The sequence below is a fragment of the Ailuropoda melanoleuca genome, chromosome 3 (assembly GCF_002007445.2).
Source record: "Ailuropoda melanoleuca isolate Jingjing chromosome 3, ASM200744v2, whole genome shotgun sequence".
Classification (NCBI taxonomy): domain Eukaryota; kingdom Metazoa; phylum Chordata; class Mammalia; order Carnivora; family Ursidae; genus Ailuropoda; species Ailuropoda melanoleuca.
Window position 1 is genome coordinate 88,596,215 of NC_048220.1, and position 22,774 is coordinate 88,618,988.

General features: G+C 49.5%; 2 protein-coding genes across 4 annotated transcripts in view; one reads left to right on the plus strand and one right to left on the minus strand.

The window, feature by feature from the left end:
- KCNIP1 (potassium voltage-gated channel interacting protein 1) overlaps positions 1-22,774 on the minus strand; it is a 391,780-nt gene that overhangs the window by 314,794 nt on the left and 54,212 nt on the right. The window lies entirely within an intron of this gene.
- Positions 18,355-22,774, plus strand: part of LOC117801561 (calcium-activated potassium channel subunit beta-1-like) — a 7,811-nt gene continuing 3,391 nt past the window's right edge. Inside the window, exon 1 of one of the 2 annotated variants that reach the window (XM_034656749.1) lies at positions 18,355-18,586. The gene's annotated coding sequence lies outside the window, so the exon portion shown is untranslated. Of the gene's footprint in view, positions 18,587-20,980; positions 21,217-22,774 lie in introns of those variants that run through there. The other variant, XM_034656748.1, reaches the window with a different exon arrangement.

The window sequence follows — 22,774 nt, forward strand, 5'->3', positions numbered from 1 at the left end:
TGTCTGCATTTATAGCATCCTTATTAATCCTGCCCTGACCTCTGGGTTCAGTGCTCAGCCTGGGGAACAACTTTAGTTCCCTTTTCACAGGGCTTATTAAAATGTTTTTCTTTTAATTGGTCCAAAACGGAAGATGAGCTAAAAAAAAAAAAAGAAGCAGCCAGTTTCCTTTTCCATTTCAGAGTGTAGGAAGGACATGCAGGTGTGCGTGCGCTGTGTTTGCAATGCCCTGAGTGAAGGACGCGGGGGACCCGCGTGGGGCAGGCTGACGAGGCAGGATGGCTCGTGGGGGCTCCCAGACCCTCTGAAGGCTCTTCTGGGTTTCTGAAGGTGACGCTGGGGCTTAGAACAACAACAACAACAATGTAAAATTGAATAATACTGTGGATTCAAGTTCGGCCCTCAGCAAAATTGTCCTTTAAAAATGCTAATCAGAGGTGCCTGGGTGGCTCAGTTGGGTAAGTGTCCAACTCTTGGTTTCAGCTCAGGTCATGATCTCAGGTCTTGAGATCCAGCCTGGCATTGGGCTCCACGTTCAGCAGGGAGTCTGCTTAAGACTCCCTCCCCCTCAGACCCTCTTCCCGCCACCCCGGTGCATACTCTCTCTATCTCTCTCTGTCTCTAAAATAAATAAAGAAAGAAAAATCTTCAGATGAAATGCTGGTCAGATGCTACGGCAAACCTTTCAGATACTTGCTGCCTTGAGCACTTATTATGCTTTAAGCTCTGCTCTAAATGCTTTCTGGGTGTTCATCCCATAAACCCTCACACATTTGAGAAATATATATTTTTCCCCTTTTCAGGTGAACATACGGAGGCACAACGAAGGTATGCAACTCAACCCAATAACCTAGCTCTGAACAGCAGACAGCTGTGGTTAGCACACACGGCTCCTTTCTGGAACTGGTGTAAAACACCCTGGAGACTGGGTGCCAGCCCCCCTTGCCATCTTGGACCGAAGCCCTTGCAGAGGGTACAAACCACCCAACCCTCCATGGTGGCTCTGCTGGCAGAAGTGGGATCTGAACCCCAGACCGGCTCTGAAGTCTGTGTGCAAAACTCGATGCAAGTCGGCTTCTGCTGAGCTGACTCGTGGAGGCTGTCCCATGCCCGAGTCACGGGAGCTGTGAGCACGGCTGCGGATGGAAAAGTAGCTCGGTCTTGTTGGTTTGCTAAGAGCAACTGGTCAGGGGGGCTCATGAACATGTCGAGGCCCCAGGACTAAGCCCTGAGGGCAACTGCTTGGGGTCTGGAGCTCCTGAAGACAGGCCCTAGGCAAGTCTCGTACGGATTTGTGTAGGGTTGGAGCCCGCTCTCAGACAAGGCGGGAAACGGAATGACGCGGTCAAGTTTGAGATTTCAGTTTCAGCGATAACATGGTGGACAGGGAGGGGCACAGTGTTCAGCATCAGAGGGTTTCTGTCCCAGACCCGCGTCTCACTGCCCTTGTGACTTTGGGTACGTTAGTCACCAGCCACGCTCAGTCTGCGGACGAGCCGAGTTGTCCTTGTTGGGGGCCTAGAACAGTCTCCCCAGCCTGCTCCCGCAGCTCTTCAGCCTGTCGGTGTCTCACTGTCCACAGCCTCCCCGCCGCACCAGCCATCCCTCCGGCCCCCCAGGCCCGCAGCCCCTCACCCTGAGAACCACACAGGCAGGCGGTTGGCGCTGTTCGTGAGGAGAGGCTCCTGGCCTTCCAGAGCCCAGGTGCTCTGGGAGTACAATGTTTCCAGAGCTCTCCCCGCTTGCCTTCCTTTTTATGTAAAACGCTCCCGCAGAGACCCACAGGCTGAATGACTCTTCACCCTGCTTCTCCTTTTCTGTGCTTATTTTTCTTTTCAACAGAGACTTTTGACAAGGGCTGTGGCGATAGCCGAGAAAACATTCTTCAAGAAGCCAGAGAACATTTAAAACACCATTTCCCCTGTGCCCCAATAAGAACTCCCCAAAATAAAACAAGACTCTGGGATCGTGACCACTTCCCCCTTGTCTGACACATGTTGCAGGGGCTGGGGGAGCAGCTAGGGACAAATGTGGTTCTGACAGGCAGGACACTTCTGCTCACGCCCTCACTGCCATCGAGTTACATCACAGAGAGCTCGCTCACTCGGCACTGGGAGAGAGCAGGTCACAGACGAGGGTCTGGCTGAGGCCAGGAGAGGCTCCGGGAGTAAGGAATGCACTTAGCCCAAGCACCCAAGCAGTGCCTCTCCCTCTGGCGAGCCTGACCTGTCTCGTGGAGGCCCCCGCAGGCCCATGACTCTTCTGTAAGCAGTTCTGGTCCAGCCGGTAAAAATCATCTCCTTCCATCATCCAGTTTCCTCCTCAAGTGAATCCCGCCCACCACTGACTACTGGGGGGATTTCACCATGACAAGTAAGGACAAAATGACAACAGCAGCAAGCATTTGAGTTCTTATCTCCGGAGTTGTTCTAACAATGTTCATAGCAGCACTGTCCACAATAGCTAAATCGTGGAAGGAGCCGAGATGCCCTTCAACAGATGACTGGATTAAGAAGCTGTGGTCCATATATACAATGGAATATTACTCAGTTATCAGAAAGAACGAGTTCTCAACATTTGCTGCAACATGGACGGCACTGGAGGAGATAATGCTAAGTGAAATAAGTCAAGCAGAGAAAGACAATTATCATATGGTTTCTCTCATCTATGGAACATAAGAACTAGGAAGATCGGTAGGGGAAGAAAGGGATAAAGAAGGGGGGGTAATCAGAAGGGGGAATGAAGCATGAGAGACTATGGACTCTGAGAAACAAGCTGAGGGCTTCGGAGGGGAGGAGGGGTAGGGGAATGGGATAGACCGGTGATGGGTAGTAAGGAGGGCACGTATTGCATGGTGCACTGGGTGTTACATGCAAGTAATGAAGCATCGAACTTTACATCGGAATCCGGGGATGTACTGCATGGTGACTAACATAACATAATAAAAAATCATTAAAAAAAAATAAGTGCTCTACTCATATTACTTCCCTTAACCAATCTCAGAAGCTAGAAACTGTAATTGTCCCTATTTACAGATGGGAAAATGGGGGCTCAGAATGATCAAGCAACTTGCCTTAAGTCACACAGCTGAACAAAGTGCGATTCACAAAAATCCGTCCCTTTGAAGGGCTACGGGCCTGATCAGGTGCCCCCCGGGGAAGTAACGCTCCCTCCGTTGCTGAGGATGAGTGTTCCTAGCAGTTGTGTCATTTGTACCCCCAAATCCACTGTTCCCGAGCAGGCATACGGCACCCGGTCAGAGTCGGCGCTCGTCCCGTCAGCGAGCTCTATGATGAATGCCCTGGCCTCAGGAAGCACGTGGTCTAGCTGAGATGTCAAGATTAGCAAACGGGAGGTGATGACAGAAACAGCACAGGATGGATTGTGAAACATATCCATCAATTATAAATATCACGGGCAGCGCCTCCAAAGTGCATCTGATAGGAATGTAGTTCCGTGATGTGTTAATACATCCTCTAAAAAATATTCAGGGCTCAGCTTTCACTGGGGAAGCAGTGGGCTTAGCAGTGCCAATCTTGTTGCTCTGCCGCAGGACTTCTTAGGACTTTCCTCCTCCCAGTCTGCACGAGGCTCCCCACGCTGCAGTTCCTTGATCACAAGGTGCCATCAATTCTAAGATGAGCCATTTATACAATAACTACTTTCCTAGGAAATAAACGCTTTCATATATGAAATATATCAAACGTAAGACACGTGATGATTTCCAAGTATTAATATGTGGAAATCAAAGAAGTGTCTTATTAGGCAGGGTTTTCTAAGGAATTGGTGTTCCTTAGAAAAGTCTTTGGACACCATGGGATGGAGGGGAGAGTGCCTCAGAGCGTTGGTGGCCAAGGAGACATTGGGGAAGGCAGCTTTGAAGTGCATCTTGAAATCTGGGCGAGAGGAGGAAAAGAGAGGCAGGAGGCGGGTGGGGTGGGTGCTGGGACACAGAAAAACGCTGCCTCCTGCCACAGAGACTGTGTCCTGCCTGGTACCCCATCATGAAGGGGCCTGCAGGGAACAGGAGCAGGATGTTCATGGGACATGTTTCCCCACTGCGGTTCAGCCAGAGGCTGAGTGCAGGGAGCAAGTGGCTGAGCGGCCCCTGCCCTTGGGACCTCCCAGTCTATCATTGAGACCTTGAAATCAGCAGTTTCAGCACAGGCTGGGCATGGCTATGGCAGTGGAAATATGGTGCTATGGGAGCCCAGAAGAGGGGGCCCTTCCTGGCTGGGCAGTAGTCAGAGAGGGCTTCCTGGAGGAAGTAGCTTTTAAGCCAAGGCCTGAAGAATAGGGGGAGGTGAACAAAATTAGTAACAGTTGGGGTAGAGAATGGGGCATTGAAAAGGCCCAGCCATACAGGGTCTTGAGGACCATGGGAGGACATATGGATCTTAACTTGTAGACAGTGGAGATGTGGTGTGGAGTTTAAGACCGAGGGCTCTGGAGACAGGCCACACTGAGTCCAAATCCCTGTCCTACCTTCCCAACTATGTGACCTTGGGCAAGTTAGTCTCCAGATCTAACCTCAGCTTTATCATCTGTAAAATGGGAATAATGACAGCACCTAGGGCACAGTTGTTGTGAAGGTTGTATGGGAAAGAGTGGAGGGCCTGGCATGGAGCACCCTTTTAGGAAAGAACCCTGGCACCAGGGTTGGACGGCATGGGTTCGGGTCTGGCTCCATCTCATGTGAACTGGGGGCCTCATCACCTCATTGGATCTCTCTCTTCTACCTGTTCAAGAGAGATGATACCTATCCAACCTCCTAAGGTGAGATTTTTTAAAAATAATTTTTTGGTTGCACTCATGAGTACAAGGAAAATGGAGGCATCAGTCCATGCAGATATCCTGCTTACTCTTTCTTTCTAAATCCCTGTCCTTTCTTGGATCTGTACATATTCCTCCCATTTACACTGATTGCTCACCAGACATACCCTGAGACCCCAGGCTGCCCCGCAGCTTCGGCCCCTCAGATTCGTCTCCAGGCTTTAACCCGCTCTGAGGAGTCCATCAACTGATTGTTCCATAGGCTCATGAGCAAAAGGAGAGCAACATGGGCTGTTTTGTCTTGAAAAGCCAACGAATGAATTATTTAAAACTGTGCTATGCTCAGGGGAATAAGTTTATGGCCTCATGTCATTTGGGGTTTTACTTGGGGCCTCCAGCCCTGAGACCTGCTGCCACTCCCTACAGAGGATGATGGCACAGGCTTGGGCAAGTGGCCTTCTCTCCTTTCTGACTTTGGACTTCACCAATGCAGGAGGCCTGGGTTTTTCAAGCTGTAGGAGGGGAGGAAGGTCCTTTCTGTATCAGGATCCTTCTGGCTATAGTCCTTGGAAGGGGGAAGAAGCCTGAGGGAGGGTGCATGAACCCTGTGTCTTCTCCAAGCTGAGGCCAAGAGGAAGTAGACAAAGATGCTATGGGAGGAGACAGAAGAGGCCTCTCTGGGTATGAGGGCCACCTTGCAGGTTCTGGTCCCCACTGAACAAGTCCCAGCCAAGGCAACTTTGAACAAGCCATATACCTCTTTGTGTCCAAATGACTTTTTTTTTTTAACTCAGTAGGTGCAATTATTACTACCACATTTATTGCCCAAATCCTCACAATCACCCTTATGGATTATTATGCCTATTTTACAGATGGGAAAACTAAGGCACAGAGAGGTAAAATAATGTGGCTGTGTTTATAGGGCCACTAATGCGTGGAGTGGAGATTGGAACCAGGGTTTGCAAACTCCAAGCCTGTGAGCTCACACATGATACACTCCAAACTACTCCTCCCTGCTTCATTCCAAGGCCAGTCCCTTTGGGCTCCAAGGAGTTCTTTCAACATCTAGACCCACATATCTGTGATTTTCCATGAACATACCCCAAATCTCTCTTTCACCAACTCGCTGATCATGGTATCCAATATTTCCCTCAGATTATGCCATCCATTTCAGAAGTCTTCCACGTAGCTGTAAGTGTTATTTTAGAGGAAACACAGTCAACACAAACATAACCCTTTATCTGATCATTTGGTATTTTAAAAGCATAGGAACTGAGGAAATACCAGAGGAGGCAAATAAGCTTTGAGGAAGTGGAAGAGGGTGTCCGCACTGGGATGTTAAGCCCAGGGGAAATGGGGATGAGCCCCAAGTCTCCATCCGGAAGTGGGATCAACTTCAGTGTTGCCAGTCACGTGGGTTTCCATGAGGATCACCTGGAGTCAAGGTCGAGCAGGGGTTTTGCACACTGCCATGGGAGGGGTTGCCGTAGCCAGCCCAACTCAGGAGCCTGTCTGGGGTCCCACCTGCTCCCCAGCTCAGGTGCAGATGGAACAGGTGGTTAGAATCACTGGTGAGGGAGACGTATGATCCAGGCTCTGACAGACAAGAGGTAAGAGATTGCAGGGGCCTGAATCAGTTGTTGTCCACTGCAAGGCGGACCCTCAGACGCTGACCACAGATGCTAACTTAACGTTGCCCAAGGACGGCCCTGCCCAGCCTGTGCTTGATCCCACTCCCTGACCTGGTGCACCGGAAAGGAAGAAGGTCCATGGGAAGCCAGGTGGGCCGCAGGAAGGCTGGCATGCAGGCTGCTGTTGAAAATCTCTCTTCTTGGGGTTGGAGGCAAAGCAACACCTCTTTGCAGTGCAACTGGACAGTATGTATCAAGGATATTAAAAAATATATATTCTTTTTGGCTCTCTTTCTGGGAGCCTATTCCAAGGCAACAATCAAAATGACAGAAATAACTACCTACATAAGGATGTTCTGTGCAGCCGTATTTATAACTGGAAGTAATCTTTATGTCCAACAGTTGGGAGACAGTTAAGGAAACTGTAGTCTATCCACCTTCTAACCATTATGCAGGCAGTAAAAATAATGTCATGAAGACTTTGTATTAATACAAGAAGATGATTATAATACAATAATAAATGAAAAAGCAGAAGAGTACAAAACTTTATATAATCATGGTAGGTTGCAAAAATGACCACAGTATTTTGTAGATTCCCCTATCAAGAGGTCATCTTTCCTTCCCCTCTGGAATCCGGGCCAGTCTTGTGACCAGATTGGACTAATAGAATATGGTATAAGTGGCATGGCACAAATGCCGAGCCTGGACCTTGAGAGGATATGCAGCTTCGGTGCCTCTCACTGCTCTTGGGACCAGCACCATGAAAACAGGCTCATCTAGTCAGCTAAGAAACCGCTTGTCACCCTAGTCACCCCCCGTCCCCCTGGCTGATAGCTAGCCAATCATGGGACATGAGTGAGGCCTTCTAGGGCCAACTGAATACATGAGTGGGCCCAGCTGAGGTTGGTCAAGCTCAGATCAGACCAGAAGATCCACAAAGCAGAGTCATGAACTGTTGTTGCTAGATCTGGGGGTAGTTTGTTACACAGCAGTGGAAAACTGATACACCTGTCAATGGGTATCACTAGGTACAGAGAGGTCCTTTACAACGGGGAAAAGTCCTGGAGGAAAAGATTCCAAAATGCAGAGACTAGATTGATTAAATGGTGGGATTATAGATCATTTTTAAAAAGATTATTTGTTTCACAATTTTAAGACTGTGTTCAAGCTATTTACAATGAAAAATAAATGCACATTTATAAAAGTTCAAATGGGAGATGAATTTCCTTCTCTGGGGAGCTCTAATTCAGATCTCTGGCATGTTCATGTTTTGAAGGTGACCTGCGCAGTCTGCCTACCACGATACGGGGGAGGCTTGAGCTGTGTCCTCCAGGTAGGGCCAGGATGGTGGGCTCTGGAGGGCTGTCCCCCGGACACTTGACCTCTCTCCCAGAGGCTCTGAAGTGGGAAGCTTGGGAACTGTTCCCTGGTGTTTTCCGTAGCTCCTGTTCCCGAATCCCTAAGGCATTCACTGGCCCTTCAGGGCAGGCAGTCCCACACCCCCATTACTTTTTAACCGTTTCACTATGTTTGGAGAGTTCCAGAACTAGGGCTGGCTGAGCAGGACGAGCCTGGCATTTGGAATATAAAGGCCTGGACACAAATTACAGCTTTGCCCTTCCTGGCTCCTGCATCCAGTTCTTGGCAACGACTGAGCTTTAGGGCCTGAGCTAGGCCTGAACATTTAGAGATGACCCCGACACAGTCTCCTAGGGGAGTCCTTGGTCTTGTGGGGACACCTACCCACTCAAATGCCAAAGTTAGCATGGCCACATAACCTACTACTCAAGCCGTGTTGTTTCTGAGAGTGGAGGGGCCTGACTAGAGTCAACAGGGCTGTCTGAGCTCCCGGGGACTGGCGGTCATGCTTCCTGGAGCCCTTTCCCTCCATATGGAGCTGTAGTCTAGAAGTGCCGTCCGGCAAACAGAAGAGATTCGAACAAATTAAAAAGAAAATCACTGCTTTCCTTTGAATGCATAAAAGTGGATAACACTCATTGTTCATAGTTATACCTGTCCTATTTTTCCTTTGCTCCTGAATTTTTCCGAACTGAAGCGGCTCCAAAACCCCTCACATGTCAGACTGGACAGAATTTTCTAGGACACCCGGCCCACGTGGATTTTCTTTCTTCCTGCCGCTCCCTCCTGTTCCAGCTCTCAGCTCTGGGTTACCTCTCTGCCTCCTGCCTCTCTAAAGCCAGCTCTCTCCCCCCATTCTCTAGAGGGACAGGCAGGGGGAGGGAAAGAGAATCTGACAGTGGAGGACAAAGGATGGAATGCTTGGGGGCGGGGAAGGAACAGGGAGGCCTGCATAGATAATTCTGATCAGTCTTATTTTTGGCACACACACAGATGAGTAACATGGTATGCCAAGTTCAAAGTTAGATCAGGCTCACCTGAAGGCCCCTAATCCAGATGACTCTTAATAAATATTGAGTGAATTATGACTTAAATACTGTGACTTTAGTCAAATCACTTAACTCTTCTGAGCCTCAAATTCCTCTTCTGAAAAATAAGTGAAAGAATGAATTATATGAATGAGGAATAAATGAATGAATGATCCTGTGGCAGTCATGGCCAGCTGACCAACAAAGTTGGATCCCCGCCCCCGATCCATGCTGAGAAGTGGTGGCCCAGCCAGGACTACATTTCCCAGACTCCTTTGCATCTGGGTGGGACCAGGTGATAGGTCCTGACAAACGGAATGTGAAGATAAGTTATACCTGTCACTTCTGAGCCAAGGTGGTTAAGTATCAATCACCCTCATTTTTCTCTCTGCCCCCTTCCCTACTTCCAGGCTACTGGTTAGATAATTCTGGGGTCACCTCAAGGCCGCAAAACAGTGGAGCCATTACATGAAGGAGTCTGATTCCACTAGCAACCACCTGGAACAGAGCCACCCAACCAGAAGTGTACATTCTGGACTCCCCACAAATGAGAACCGCACTGTTATTGGGGAGAGCCAGTAAAATCTTGAGATTGTTGCTTCAGTTAATCCATCCTAATTCCCCTGCCTCTCAGGGTTGGCATGCAGATTAAACAGTGGTGTCCCAATCCCTGCCCACTCTCCCCCACCTGCCTGAGAAAAGATTTCTTCATGTCCAAATCCTTGGAACCTGTGAATGTGGCCTTATTAGGAAAAAAGATCTTTACAGATGTAATGAAGGATTTTGTGATCATCCCGGATTACTTGGGAGGGCCCTAAATCCAATGGTAACTGCCTTTGTGAGACAGACCAGGAGACACGGAAGCGGAGAAGCCCGTGCGAAGACAGAGGCAGAGACTGGAGGGACACAGCCACAAGCCCAGGAAGGCCGGGGGCCACCCGAAGCTGTGAGAGACAAGGAAGGATCCTCCCGGAGAGGCTTTGTAGGGAACATGGCCCTGGAAACCTCTTGAATTCAGACCTCTAACCTCCAGAACTGTGAGAGAAGCAAGTTCGATTGCTTTAAGCCACACGTTTGTGGCAATTTGTTACAGTGACCCTAGGAAACGACTGCAGTGAGGTATGTACCGGGCCTAGCAAGGTGCTGGGCATGAAGAAGGCACTCAGTACGTGGTGAATTAAAAACAGTTTGCTCCTTAGAGACAGGCTCTTCTGGGAGACGGTGTCCCCTGAGAGCAGATACAGTTCAAATCTACCCCGTTAAGTCCCAGAGAAAGCTCTGGTGAAACTCATAAAGGTATTTGCACTTAGAGTCAATGGAGACCTTGAGTTTCTTACTATTTGCGGATCGCAAACATACATGTTTATTAATGTGCCACAAGGAGGATTAAAAAGCCTTTCTCTGAAGCGTCTCTTTTTTTTTTTTTAAAGATTTTTTAATTTCTTTATTCGACAGAGATAGAGACAGCCAGCGAGAGAGGACACAAGCAAGGGGAGTGGGAGAGGAAGAAGCAGGCTCATAGAGGAAGAGCCTGATGTTGGGGCTCGATCCCATAACGCCGGGATCACGCCCTGAGCCGAAGGCAGATGCTTAACCACTGTGCCACCCAGGCGCCCCTGAAGCGTCTCTTTTTAAAATGCCTGCAGGGGGCTGGGCCCAGCCCCCTACAGGCAGTCCGGAGCCAATGTCAGGAGCAAGGAGTGGCCTCCTGCCTGGGGTCCTGGCTCAGACTGAGTCATGGGCTTGGAGAGGAGATTCAGGAAGGCCAGGCCGGGCCCCTCCCCAGGCTGAGGAGAGGCTGCAGGCAGGGACAGCCTTCCCAGGACTTGTCAAGAATGGCTGTGAGGTAGCCAAAGGCCAGGCAATGCCAGGGGGTAGAGTGGCCAGCAGTTTATGGCTTTATAGACTGCCCACCAGTCACATGTGGCTGTTTACATCTAAGTTAACTAACATGAAATAAAATTTAAAAATGTCAGCTCTCCTCTCACGTTAGCCACTTCTCAAGTGCTCAAAAGCTGCATGCCACTTGTGGCTCCCATATTTGTTGGCTCAAATTTCCATCATCACAGCCAGGAAAGGTAGGAGTCTCAGCTCTGTAGGTCACCGGCATTGTGACCTTGGACAAGTAGGTCTCTACTTGTCTCAGACACTCTCTGTTTCAGTGCAACCACCTATAAAACAGGGGAAATCGCAGTACCTACGTCATAGGGTCAGGATCGAATGAAATGCTGCGTTCCCAGTACTTAGCACAGCGCCTGCCCCTTGTTAGTGCCTGGGAATTGAGAGCTAGTCACAGGTAGAGAAATCATCTACAGAAGAGGGGTCAGGCAAGAACACTGCCCGGGAGTCAGTGGACATGGGCTCTAGCTTCGGTTCTGGCACTCTGAGAGGCTGTAGGGAAATGTCTGAATCCCAGCCCGTGCACCATTAAAGCTGTATGGTTTTGGGTAGGTCACTTCACCTCTCTGGGCTCAGACAGCTCACTGGTGGAAGGGAAGTTCACATCTTTTGGGACCCTATGCTTCCAGGAAAAGAGGATTCTGTGCTTTTGGGAAAAGTGAGGGGGTTGAAGCCTTTAAAAAACTAATAATCTTTGACTCTGATCCCTGCTTTTAGAAATCTGTTGGAAGAAAAGAATCAGAGAGGTGAGCAAAGAGTGATGTTCAAAGATTGTACTTGGAGGATAACTAATAATAACAAACCCTTGAATTTATACAGAATATTTCTAAATTTATTTTTAGAAAGCATTTGCATTTGTCTTTAGGATATATTCTAGGGGCCCCTGGGTGGCTCAGTCGGTTAAGTGTCCGACTCTTGATTTTGGCTCAGGTCATGATCTCAGGGTTGTTAGATAGAACCCCGCGTCTACCTACGAGCTGGGCATGGAGTCTGCTTAAGATTCTCTTTCTCTCCCTCTCCCTCTGCCCCTCCCTCTTTCTCTAATAATAATAATAATAATAATAATAATATTCTAAACAATACTTTGGCAGTGGTTTCCTTAGGATGTTAGACTTTTATTGCTTCTTTTTACCTTTCTGTACTTAACGGATTCTCTACAACTTGCCTTTATCAGTTTGTGAATAGAAAATCTGACACACACAGAAAGCTGTCAACCTACATGTTCTCTAATGGCCCTTGGAGGGATATTCTATGACTCAGCAAAGGGGCAGGAATACTCTGTTTGCAGTCTCGAAGTCCCCACCTCACAGGGAGGTGGAAGGGGGTGGGCAAGGGAATGTCCTTCAGTCCTTGTACCCCATTCTGACAGGTACCACTAAGTACAGCGAATGCAGATTGGGGCCCTGAATCCTGCCAGAATCAAACCTGTCCAGGGCAGGGGCGCCTTATTCACTGACATGCCAGGAACACACACTGAATGAGTTTAGGAATGCATGGTAAACCAAGTGCTTGCTATGTGCCAAGCACTGCATGAATTGCTTTCATAGATTTTCTTCCTTTGAACTTAAAAAAAAAATTGGGACAAAAAATATTTTGCATCTAAATAAACATATGAATGACTGTTCAATCCTTGCTGGTAATTTCAGCAAAGCAAATGAAAACTGGGACTAAAATTTTTTTCATCTAGCCAATAGGCAACTATTTCTAAATTTGATCTTGTCTGGGATTGGTGAATATGTGTGGAATCGGGCGTGTACACACATTTGTCAAGTGGTATCAATGTTAAGGAAGAAAGTATACAGTAAGTATCAAAATGTAGAAAGCCTTTGCTCTAGAAGTTTTGCTCAGCTGTCTGATCTTTATTCTAGGGAAGTAGGATGGGCACAAATTGCAAGGAATTTTCAAAACGGCACTGTTTACGTCACCTGGGTTTTCTCAGCGCTCATCAGCTAGGGGTTACAAATGAGCAAAATTTACTTTGATAGACAAACATTTGGGCTCAGAGGCACAGCTCACAGCTACACAGGTATTTCTGGGGGGTTGCAGAGATTCTCTCATGTGCTCCCGTGCTCTTTGTTCTGACCTACTTGTTTCTCCAGCCCAAAAGCCACCTCAAGGAGAGGGACTCATATCTTCTTGGGTGGCCCTCCAGACCCACTCCCCATTTGGCTTTAGACTCTTCTCTGCAGGCTGACCATAGGGACTAGAGCAACAGGCTCCTCTCTACCAGTTGGATTCAGTGAATGAGGTTCAGGAGATTAGAAGAAGGGTCCCTGGATGGTGAAGTCAGCTCTTCATTCCCCAGTTCGGCCACTGAGGGTCCCAGGCTGGAGGTACCCCCGCTCCAGGAGACTCTCTTTCTGATGCTGGACACAGCTCCCTTCCCTCATCCCTCAGTCCAGCCCACAGGGTATCCCACCATTCCTTGTGCTTCCCTACAACCTGCCCACACCATTGTCAGTATTCCTACAGCCTACTTGGTTTTCCCAGTTTGAGTGTGCCCTCTAAAGTGATGTGCTGGGAAACTGGCTCTGCAAAGAGCAAAAGCCCGGATTTGCAGTGTTTGTAGATTTCACTCCCCCTGTGGCCGATTTCCAGCTCCCTCCTGGTGAGGGGAGCACTTAACAACTGGTAGTCGAGCACTCTCATGAAACTGGTGTGAGCCAGTGCAGCACATCACCAGCCCTGCCCTTCTTGCAAGACCCTGACAGGTGCAGGGATATGTCCGGCCGCTGCCTCTGCTGCAGCTGCCATAGGTGATGATCCAGATTTCCTTATTAGGGGGCTACTTCCCAGGGCCACAGCATCACTGAGAGCCCTTTGTTCTCATCACCCCAGAGTCTGAGTCCCAAAGACTATGGTGTGAAAACCTCTCCATCAGCCTGCATCTATTCCCTCTGCCTTATCTCTCCCTTTTCCCCCAAGGCTCAAATCAGGCCTGGACTGGGGTAGGAAACTGTAACCTGCTGCCACCTTCCACTTTCATGGCTCTGTCATCTCTGTCTCCAGGTTCTGGCCCCCAGATTGTGTCCTTATAGATCCAATCTCTGTCATTCCTGTCAGTACCAGAACAATGATGGGTGTGAGGGTGGGGATGGGTGGAACAGCCCACCGACCAGCAGAGGGCGACTCTGAGCTCCACTAGTAAGCAAACAAGCACCATTCCTAAATCTCCAACAACATGGCTTCAGTGAAATATACTACGGCTTACCCATATAAAACAGTACTGTACAAACTTTAAAAAAAAAATGTTTTCTGGTATGGGAAAATGATTACAATATTCCGTTACATGAAGGAGCAAGAGGTTTTTTTCTGGTCAAAGGCTACAACAGGGATGAACCTTGAGGACATTCTGTTGAGTGAAATAGCCTGACACGAAAGAGCAATTATGGTATGATTCTATTTATATGAGATATCTAAAGTAGCCAGACTAGAGAGACAGACACTAGATGGTGGTTGCCAAGGACGAAGGAGAGATGGGAGTTGTGGTTTAATGAGTACAGAGTTTCAGTTTTGCAAGATGACAAAGTTCTGGAGATGTGTTGTGCAACAATGTCCATATAGTTACCACTCCCAAACTGTCCACTTAAAAATGGGTAAGATGGTGAATATTTTTTGAAAAAGCAAGAGATTTTTTTTTCAAGCTAAACCACAAACCACAGCAAATCCCCAATTTTCTGTGTTTATCTGGAGATGTGACTGTGAATAGGAAAAGTTCTTGCCGCGGATCTCAGAGAGCTTGCATTCCAGCGGGGAGACCTGTGAATGGGGAACGCACGTGAATAAACGTAACGTTGCGGGGACAGGGACTGCTCTGAAGGAGCTGCACATGGTGCTCTGAGCACGTTAAATCACAGCGCTGACCGGGCCCACGAGGTGAGGAGAGTGGCTAAGGGAATGGGAGGTGAGGTGAGGACCCCAGGACTGACTCCTAGGGAAGAGGACGAGCTCCCTGGCAGGTGGGGACACAGGGATGTGCCCTCTGGAAGAAGAGAATGCACGCCTCCCTTTATGAGTGTCTGCAAGGACACACACACACCCCCTGACCAGCAGTTCCCTCCAAGTGGCCGGGTTATTGCTGTGCCTCGTCTTCTTCCTGAATTTGTCTATCGTACAACTGTTCCACAGTGAGCATGGATGGTTTTGCAGTAAGGAAGAGGCGTAAGAAAACACTCTTACCGCACAGATGGAGAGCAGTACTCATTATTTATTTATGCTCTTCCTTGTTTCAAAGAGGATTTCAAGCTGCTTACAATTATGTTAACAATACAGCAGGCTAAAATACATTGTCACTAAGAAAGAAAAATGAGGGAAAGCGAAAACACGGCTGGAGAGTCCGATGAGAAAGGCGGGAGGCTTCCCTTCACTCAGAGGGGGCGGCCCTGTCCTGTTCCTCGTCATGTCCAGTCTTGCCATTTAATTCAAAGATGGATATTTCATGTCCTGTTTTTATACTTGGTCTTCTCAACTCCACTGAAAAATCTTTCACTGTGATTTCCTCTGTCTTTTATGACTCTCTCTCCCCCAAAATACATCCTTTTATTTTTCCCTTGTGCCTCTTTGTGGTTTCAAAAAATCCACATCCTCCCTGTCCCATTGGGATCCACGGCAGCAGTGACGTGCTCAGAGCCTCTGCACAGTAGGTCCTCGAGTGTCTGTGAGCAAGTGGCTTCGCTATGACGGAGGGCGACTCACATCCACTCCCCCCGGCACACAGCCAGCGATACACCCTCAGCACGGGCTCAGGACACGGTTGCCAATTTGATTTATGGGACTTATTATCCCAAATGGTGGCATGGAATAGATATTGATTCCACAGGGTTTAAATAAATAAGTGACTGCACAATCCAGAAAGGGCTATAGACTGAGAAGAGGGGCTTGCTCAGTGGCTGAAGCAGACTCGTGAAAAAACACTGGTTCCCTTGAAGACTGCGCCTCAGGGGGTCATGGAGGGACGGGGATGGGCTGTGGAGTCAGCAAGCACAGGTCCATACCAGGCTTCGTCACATCATGTGACAGGGGAGTGATCTTGGGCAAATCACAGAAATGACCTTTGGCGAGGACTGCTGAGAGGAACGGATACGTGTGTACATTTGTGTATGCATATGCATATGTGTGTATGTGCACACATGCATTTACACGTGTGTATGCATGCACACATGTGTGTATATGTGCGTGCAGATGTGTATAGGTGTATGGATGTGTATATGTGCATGCATGCACACACCTGTATGCATGTGTGCACACATGCACATATATGCATGCACATGTGTGTGCATGTGTGTATGTGCATGCATGCACACACGTGTGTAGATGTGTGTATGTGTGACTGTATGTGTATAACTGTACATGCATATTCACATGTGTGTGCATTGTGTGTATACGTGTGTACACATGTGTATATGCATGTGCGTATATGTATGCATGTGTGCATGTATATGTATTTGCATATGGATGTGGCTCATGCCCTGGCACAGAGTAGTTGCTCGATAAATGAAAATTCCCTCCCGTAACACTGTCCTTCGATTCCGTTTGTGCAGCGGTGAGCAACCTGAGATAAGAATATAGAGGGCATTTCTAAAGCTCCCCCATAGCACTCTATGCAGTCATCTCAGGCTTTTTCATTCCCACTCATTCAACTCTACCACAATCACCAGCAACAGTAAGTTTCCCTTCTAAATCACTTACAGTATATTCCAGTTACTATGGACGCATAACAAATTCCCTCAAAATAGAGTGGCATAAAACAACCACTTAATTTTCTCCTGGATTTTGTAGATGGGGAATTCAGAAAGTGCACAGAGCGGGTGGCTGGTCTCTGCTCCGTGATGTCTGAGGCCTCAGCTGGGGGACTTGAAGGCGGGGGCTGGAGTCATCTGCAGGCTCCTTCCTTCACAGGTCGGTGTGGGGGAGATGCTGGTTGTTGGCTGAGAGCCAAGCTGGGGCTGTCAGCTGGAGCCCCTGCATGTGGCCTCTTGGCTTCCACATAAAACGGTGGCTGGCTCCAAGGGAAGGGGCACCCAGGGAAAGCAGTATCACTGCTTACGACTTAGCCTTGGAAATCACACAGTGTCACTTCCACCACATTCTATTGGTAAGGTGGTTTCAGAGCTCTGCCCAGGTCAAAGGACAGATGCCCCTCTTGACAGAGGAGTGTTGATGTCACATTTTGAGACGAGCATGTGGGATGGGATGCGTGTTGGCGTGGCCATCTTTGGAAAATACGATCCGCCTGTCAGGTAGCTTAGGTCATCTTTTTTTCAAAAACACTGAGGGGTTAGGTATAATTGCCTCCATTCTAGAAAAAGACAGACTGAGATTCAGAGGTGCAAAGGAACTTCCCTTGGGCACTTTATTTAACCTCTCTGAGCCACAGTTACCCCATCTATAAAATGGGTAGAAAAATCTCTTCCTGAATAGATTGTTATGGGCCAGCAGGGCTCATTACATTAAGGTGTTGGAAGTTTGGAGTTGGGAAGGTATTCGTGATTTCTAGCAACCTGTGTTAATGCAGAGCATTAATCTTCATTGTCGTAGCATTGGTATTGCCTTGCCCTTCACCTACAGCCCCACAGCCAGCTAGGGACCTGAGTTTTTCTCCACATCCCCTCGAGATCAGAGCTTGTCCCAGCATTTTGGAGGGGGTCTCCCTTTCGTGCAGCAGAAGAGCTTACAGTCCCTCTTCCTTGCCTGTTTCCATCTTCCGAGGGGAAAAGTATCTTGGGAAGAATGTTAATGTTTGCTTATAAATTCCAAATGTGTAACCCTTAATAACTCATTCTGTCAATTGTGAGCAAGTAGCCCTTTGTCCTACTTAAAAATGGCTCTGTTGCACGCACGGTGTCTCTGTTTCCTAGGGGGGTGGGAGGAAGGACTGGCATTTTTGCATTAGTTCATGGGCCCCAGAAGGACTCTTCTGGCTCCTGGATGGGCCAAGGAGCATCTTGGAAAACCACTCCTCTGGGGATTCATTCCAGGCCCTGTGTCCCTCAGTGTCACTCTTTGAGGTCTAGGCCTTTAAAAAAACCCCTTGCTGCTCACTTGTCATATTGAGAGGAACAAATCTCTGCCCATGACCCCAAACTGTATTTCAACAGTCTCTGGGAGGCCACTTGGCCAAGCAGGCTGTCCCTGGACCTGGCTGTCTGGAGCAGCTGTGGAGGTCTCACTGCTTTTAGCTTCTGCTTGGCTGGGCTTTAAAAGGTGGGTTTCTCTTCCTCTGCCTCAAATCTTCGTTATCCCTAACACTCGTGATTATCCTAAACAAAGTTAGTTAAAAAAAAAAAACCCCAACAACATAGTTGAGAAAATTGAGGCTCAGAGAGGTCCTGTGACCTGCCCAGGGTCACACAGCATGTAAGTACCAAAGGCTCAGAAAGGTTTGGATGCTCCTGTGGGGTTATGCCAGCCCCCTAGTAGCTGATAAGCCCAACCCCTTGGAGCTCTAACTCCTCCTCCCTCCCTCATGTCAAAGAAAGGAAAATCATTTCCTATTCCTGGCTTCTCTGCCAGCCCGGAGAGACTGAATGACGAAGAAATGTCTCAATGTACCAGGATGGTCTTTCTGGGCTTCTTAGTTTTGCTCAGTCTTTTGTTGTTCAAAATCTGTTTCCTACAGACCCTGGAAATTGCAGGTGTGGGGGCCTGGGTAACAGCTGCCCTTGTCTGCTGGGCTTGGTACGGACTCTCTGGAGTTTGTGTCCCGGGGCTGTGTGCTCAGACTTGACCATGTTTGGGCATGGAGGCTTGTCCCAGATGGGGACCAAAGGCCGCTTTCCCAGAGATGGGCTGGCAGCCCAATCTTCCTGCTGCGGCTCAGGCAGCCTCTTTTGGGGTGGGGGCTGGGGGCCAGGCCCAAAGTCTCTGCCTGCTGAAGACTCCAGGCCACCAGACACTGTGAGTACTGCGACCAGAGCACTTGGGGAGTGGTTTCTCCGAGAGGGGAGATCCTGGGGGAGGGAGGCTGGCAGCGGGAACTCGCTTCCTGGGGAAGTCCATCACGGTTCTGGGCTCCAGAGGGGCTGACAGTGGTGTCACCCAAGACTAGACCTGCTGGTGTTTGGGCCCATGGTCTGGTGGCCTGCTCCGTGGCTGGGTCATTCTAGTGGCTCAGTGTCCTAGCGCTCAGATCCCAGCTTCCAGAGCAGCCAGAGAGCAGCAGGCTGGAGAGCAGGACCAGTCCTGGCACTTGTCCCCAGGGGAGGGGTGGGACAAAAATAGTCTCAGCAAGAGCACTGGGGACTAGTGCTCCAAACTTTCAGGATTCCCTTTGTTAATAGTAACAGCCAGTATTTATGGAGAGCTGGCGTGGGGTCAGACCCTGGGATCAATAGGTGATATTTGGTATGTCACTCGATCTTTGTCAGAGCTCTCTGAAGCAGGTAATCTTCTCGTTTTAACGGCCACACGGTTGCTAAGTGGCAAAGTCAGGATTTGATCCCAGATCTGCTGACCTCAGCATCCTCCCTGCCCCACACTCCACCAAACCCCTGAGCATGGTACTCTGTGCCCTGGCCTTCTAAGGAAAAGACAGTCAACCAGAACGTCAGGCCCTATATTCTTTAACCTTTCTCCATCTTTCCTAAATTCTCCCCAGATGTTGAGTGACTCTTCTAAATGGAAGAGAGAGACAAAAAGTCCAGAGATATTCTCAAAAGCTAGAAGTTCTTCTTGGAGTCTAACTGAAATCCCTATTAGAGCTACAATCCCTTTCTTCCTTCCAGGCCTCAGGAGACATCAGCAGTGCCTCCTGGAGGCTCTCACTGTGGTTGTTCAATCCTATACCCACACCATATCCTCACCCTATTCTTTTATCCTGCGTGGTTTTAGGAGCACTGATCAGGACTCTGCAAAGCTACTCACTCGGTGTGGGCAACGATCTCATCAGAGCATTGCAGGCAGGTGGGATCTGGACAAGCAGCAGGGGTCAGACTTCTCTGTGACAGGGGAGCCTTTCCTCTCCTTTCTTTGCTTCCTGACATCTCAGACCCGGTCACATGGCGCCCCTGCCTTCACATCCAGAGTGCCCGGGGCTGGGAGGACTGAGGGGCCTGGAAGGTAGGGTACATGCCAAGGGCAGCTCCTCCAGTGCACCCACGCTCCAGGAAAGAACGGGTTTTGTTTGGGGCCTCAGTCCGCCTGGCTGGATGGGGGCCCCGCTGCCCTTCCTCTGCTTGCTGCGCAGCCGAGCCCAGCCAGCCTTGCCTGGGGATCGTTTGTAAACTGTGAAATGCTCCAGGTTTTTCTGAGATGAGTATCCTAGGAGAAAGTGCTCTGATGTCCCACCCCTATAGCCCCCTGTATTCACTGATCTCCTGTATTCCTTTTCTATTGTTGCTGTAATGAATCACCACAAACTTGGTGGCCCCAAAGAACAGAAATCTCCTCTCACATGCTTCTGGAAGCCAGTGGGGTGTCGGTAGGGCTGAAATCAAGGTGTTGGCAGGGCTCACTCCTTCCAGAGGCTGAGGGGACAGTCCATTGTTCCTTGTCATCTGTGGCTTNGGCATTTTTGCATTAGTTCATGGGCCCCAGAAGGACTCTTCTGGCTCCTGGATGGGCCAAGGAGCATCTTGGAAAACCACTCCTCTGGGGATTCATTCCAGGCCCTGTGTCCCTCAGTGTCACTCTTTGAGGTCTAGGCCTTTAAAAAAACCCCTTGCTGCTCACTTGTCATATTGAGAGGAACAAATCTCTGCCCATGACCCCAAACTGTATTTCAACAGTCTCTGGGAGGCCACTTGGCCAAGCAGGCTGTCCCTGGACCTGGCTGTCTGGAGCAGCTGTGGAGGTCTCACTGCTTTTAGCTTCTGCTTGGCTGGGCTTTAAAAGGTGGGTTTCTCTTCCTCTGCCTCAAATCTTCGTTATCCCTAACACTCGTGATTATCCTAAACAAAGTTAGTTAAAAAAAAAAAACCCCAACAACATAGTTGAGAAAATTGAGGCTCAGAGAGGTCCTGTGACCTGCCCAGGGTCACACAGCATGTAAGTACCAAAGGCTCAGAAAGGTTTGGATGCTCCTGTGGGGTTATGCCAGCCCCCTAGTAGCTGATAAGCCCAACCCCTTGGAGCTCTAACTCCTCCTCCCTCCCTCATGTCAAAGAAAGGAAAATCATTTCCTATTCCTGGCTTCTCTGCCAGCCCGGAGAGACTGAATGACGAAGAAATGTCTCTAAATGTACCAGGATGGTCTTTCTGGGCTTCTTAGTTTTGCTCAGTCTTTTGTTGTTCAAAATCTGTTTCCTACAGACCCTGGAAATTGCAGGTGTGGGGGCCTGGGTAACAGCTGCCCTTGTCTGCTGGGCTTGGTACGGACTCTCTGGAGTTTGTGTCCCGGGGCTGTGTGCTCAGACTTGACCATGTTTGGGCATGGAGGCTTGTCCCAGATGGGGACCAAAGGCCGCTTTCCCAGAGATGGGCTGGCAGCCCAATCTTCCTGCTGCGGCTCAGGCAGCCTCTTTTGGGGTGGGGGCTGGGGGCCAGGCCCAAAGTCTCTGCCTGCTGAAGACTCCAGGCCACCAGACACTGTGAGTACTGCGACCAGAGCACTTGGGGAGTGGTTTCTCCGAGAGGGGAGATCCTGGGGGAGGGAGGCTGGCAGCGGGAACTCGCTTCCTGGGGAAGTCCATCACGGTTCTGGGCTCCAGAGGGGCTGACAGTGGTGTCACCCAAGACTAGACCTGCTGGTGTTTGGGCCCATGGTCTGGTGGCCTGCTCCGTGGCTGGGTCATTCTAGTGGCTCAGTGTCCTAGCGCTCAGATCCCAGCTTCCAGAGCAGCCAGAGAGCAGCAGGCTGGAGAGCAGGACCAGTCCTGGCACTTGTCCCCAGGGGAGGGGTGGGACAAAAATAGTCTCAGCAAGAGCACTGGGGACTAGTGCTCCAAACTTTCAGGATTCCCTTTGTTAATAGTAACAGCCAGTATTTATGGAGAGCTGGCGTGGGGTCAGACCCTGGGATCAATAGGTGATATTTGGTATGTCACTCGATCTTTGTCAGAGCTCTCTGAAGCAGGTAATCTTCTCGTTTTAACGGCCACANGAGTGGTTTCTCCGAGAGGGGAGATCCTGGGGGAGGGAGGCTGGCAGCGGGAACTCGCTTCCTGGGGAAGTCCATCACGGTTCTGGGCTCCAGAGGGGCTGACAGTGGTGTCACCCAAGACTAGACCTGCTGGTGTTTGGGCCCATGGTCTGGTGGCCTGCTCCGTGGCTGGGTCATTCTAGTGGCTCAGTGTCCTAGCGCTCAGATCCCAGCTTCCAGAGCAGCCAGAGAGCAGCAGGCTGGAGAGCAGGACCAGTCCTGGCACTTGTCCCCAGGGGAGGGGTGGGACAAAAATAGTCTCAGCAAGAGCACTGGGGACTAGTGCTCCAAACTTTCAGGATTCCCTTTGTTAATAGTAACAGCCAGTATTTATGGAGAGCTGGCGTGGGGCCAGACCCTGGGATCAATAGGTGATATTTGGTATGCCACTCGATCTTTGTCAGAGCTCTCTGAAGCAGGTACTCTTCTTCTCGTTTTAACGGCCACGCGGTTGCTAAGTGGCAAAGTCAGGATTTGATCCCAGATCTGCTGACCTCAGCATCCTCCCTGCCCCACACTCCACCAAACCCCTGAGCATGGTACTCTGTGCCCTGGCCTTCTAAGGAAAAGACAGTCAACCAGAACGTCAGGCCCTATATTCTTTAACCTTTCTCCATCTTTCCTAAATTCTCCCCAGATGTTGAGTGACTCTTCTAAATGGAAGAGAGAGACAAAAAGTCCAGAGATATTCTCAAAAGCTAGAAGTTCTTCTTGGAGTCTAACTGAAATCCCTATTAGAGCTACAATCCCTTTCTTCCTTCCAGGCCTCAGGAGACATCAGCAGTGCCTCCTGGAGGCTCTCACTGTGGTTGTTCAATCCTATACCCACACCATATCCTCACCCTATTCTTTTATCCTGCGTGGTTTTAGGAGCACTGATCAGGACTCTGCAAAGCTACTCACTCGGTGTGGGCAACGATCTCATCAGAGCATTGCAGGCAGGTGGGATCTGGACAAGCAGCAGGGGTCAGACTTCTCTGTGACAGGGGAGCCTTTCCTCTCCTTTC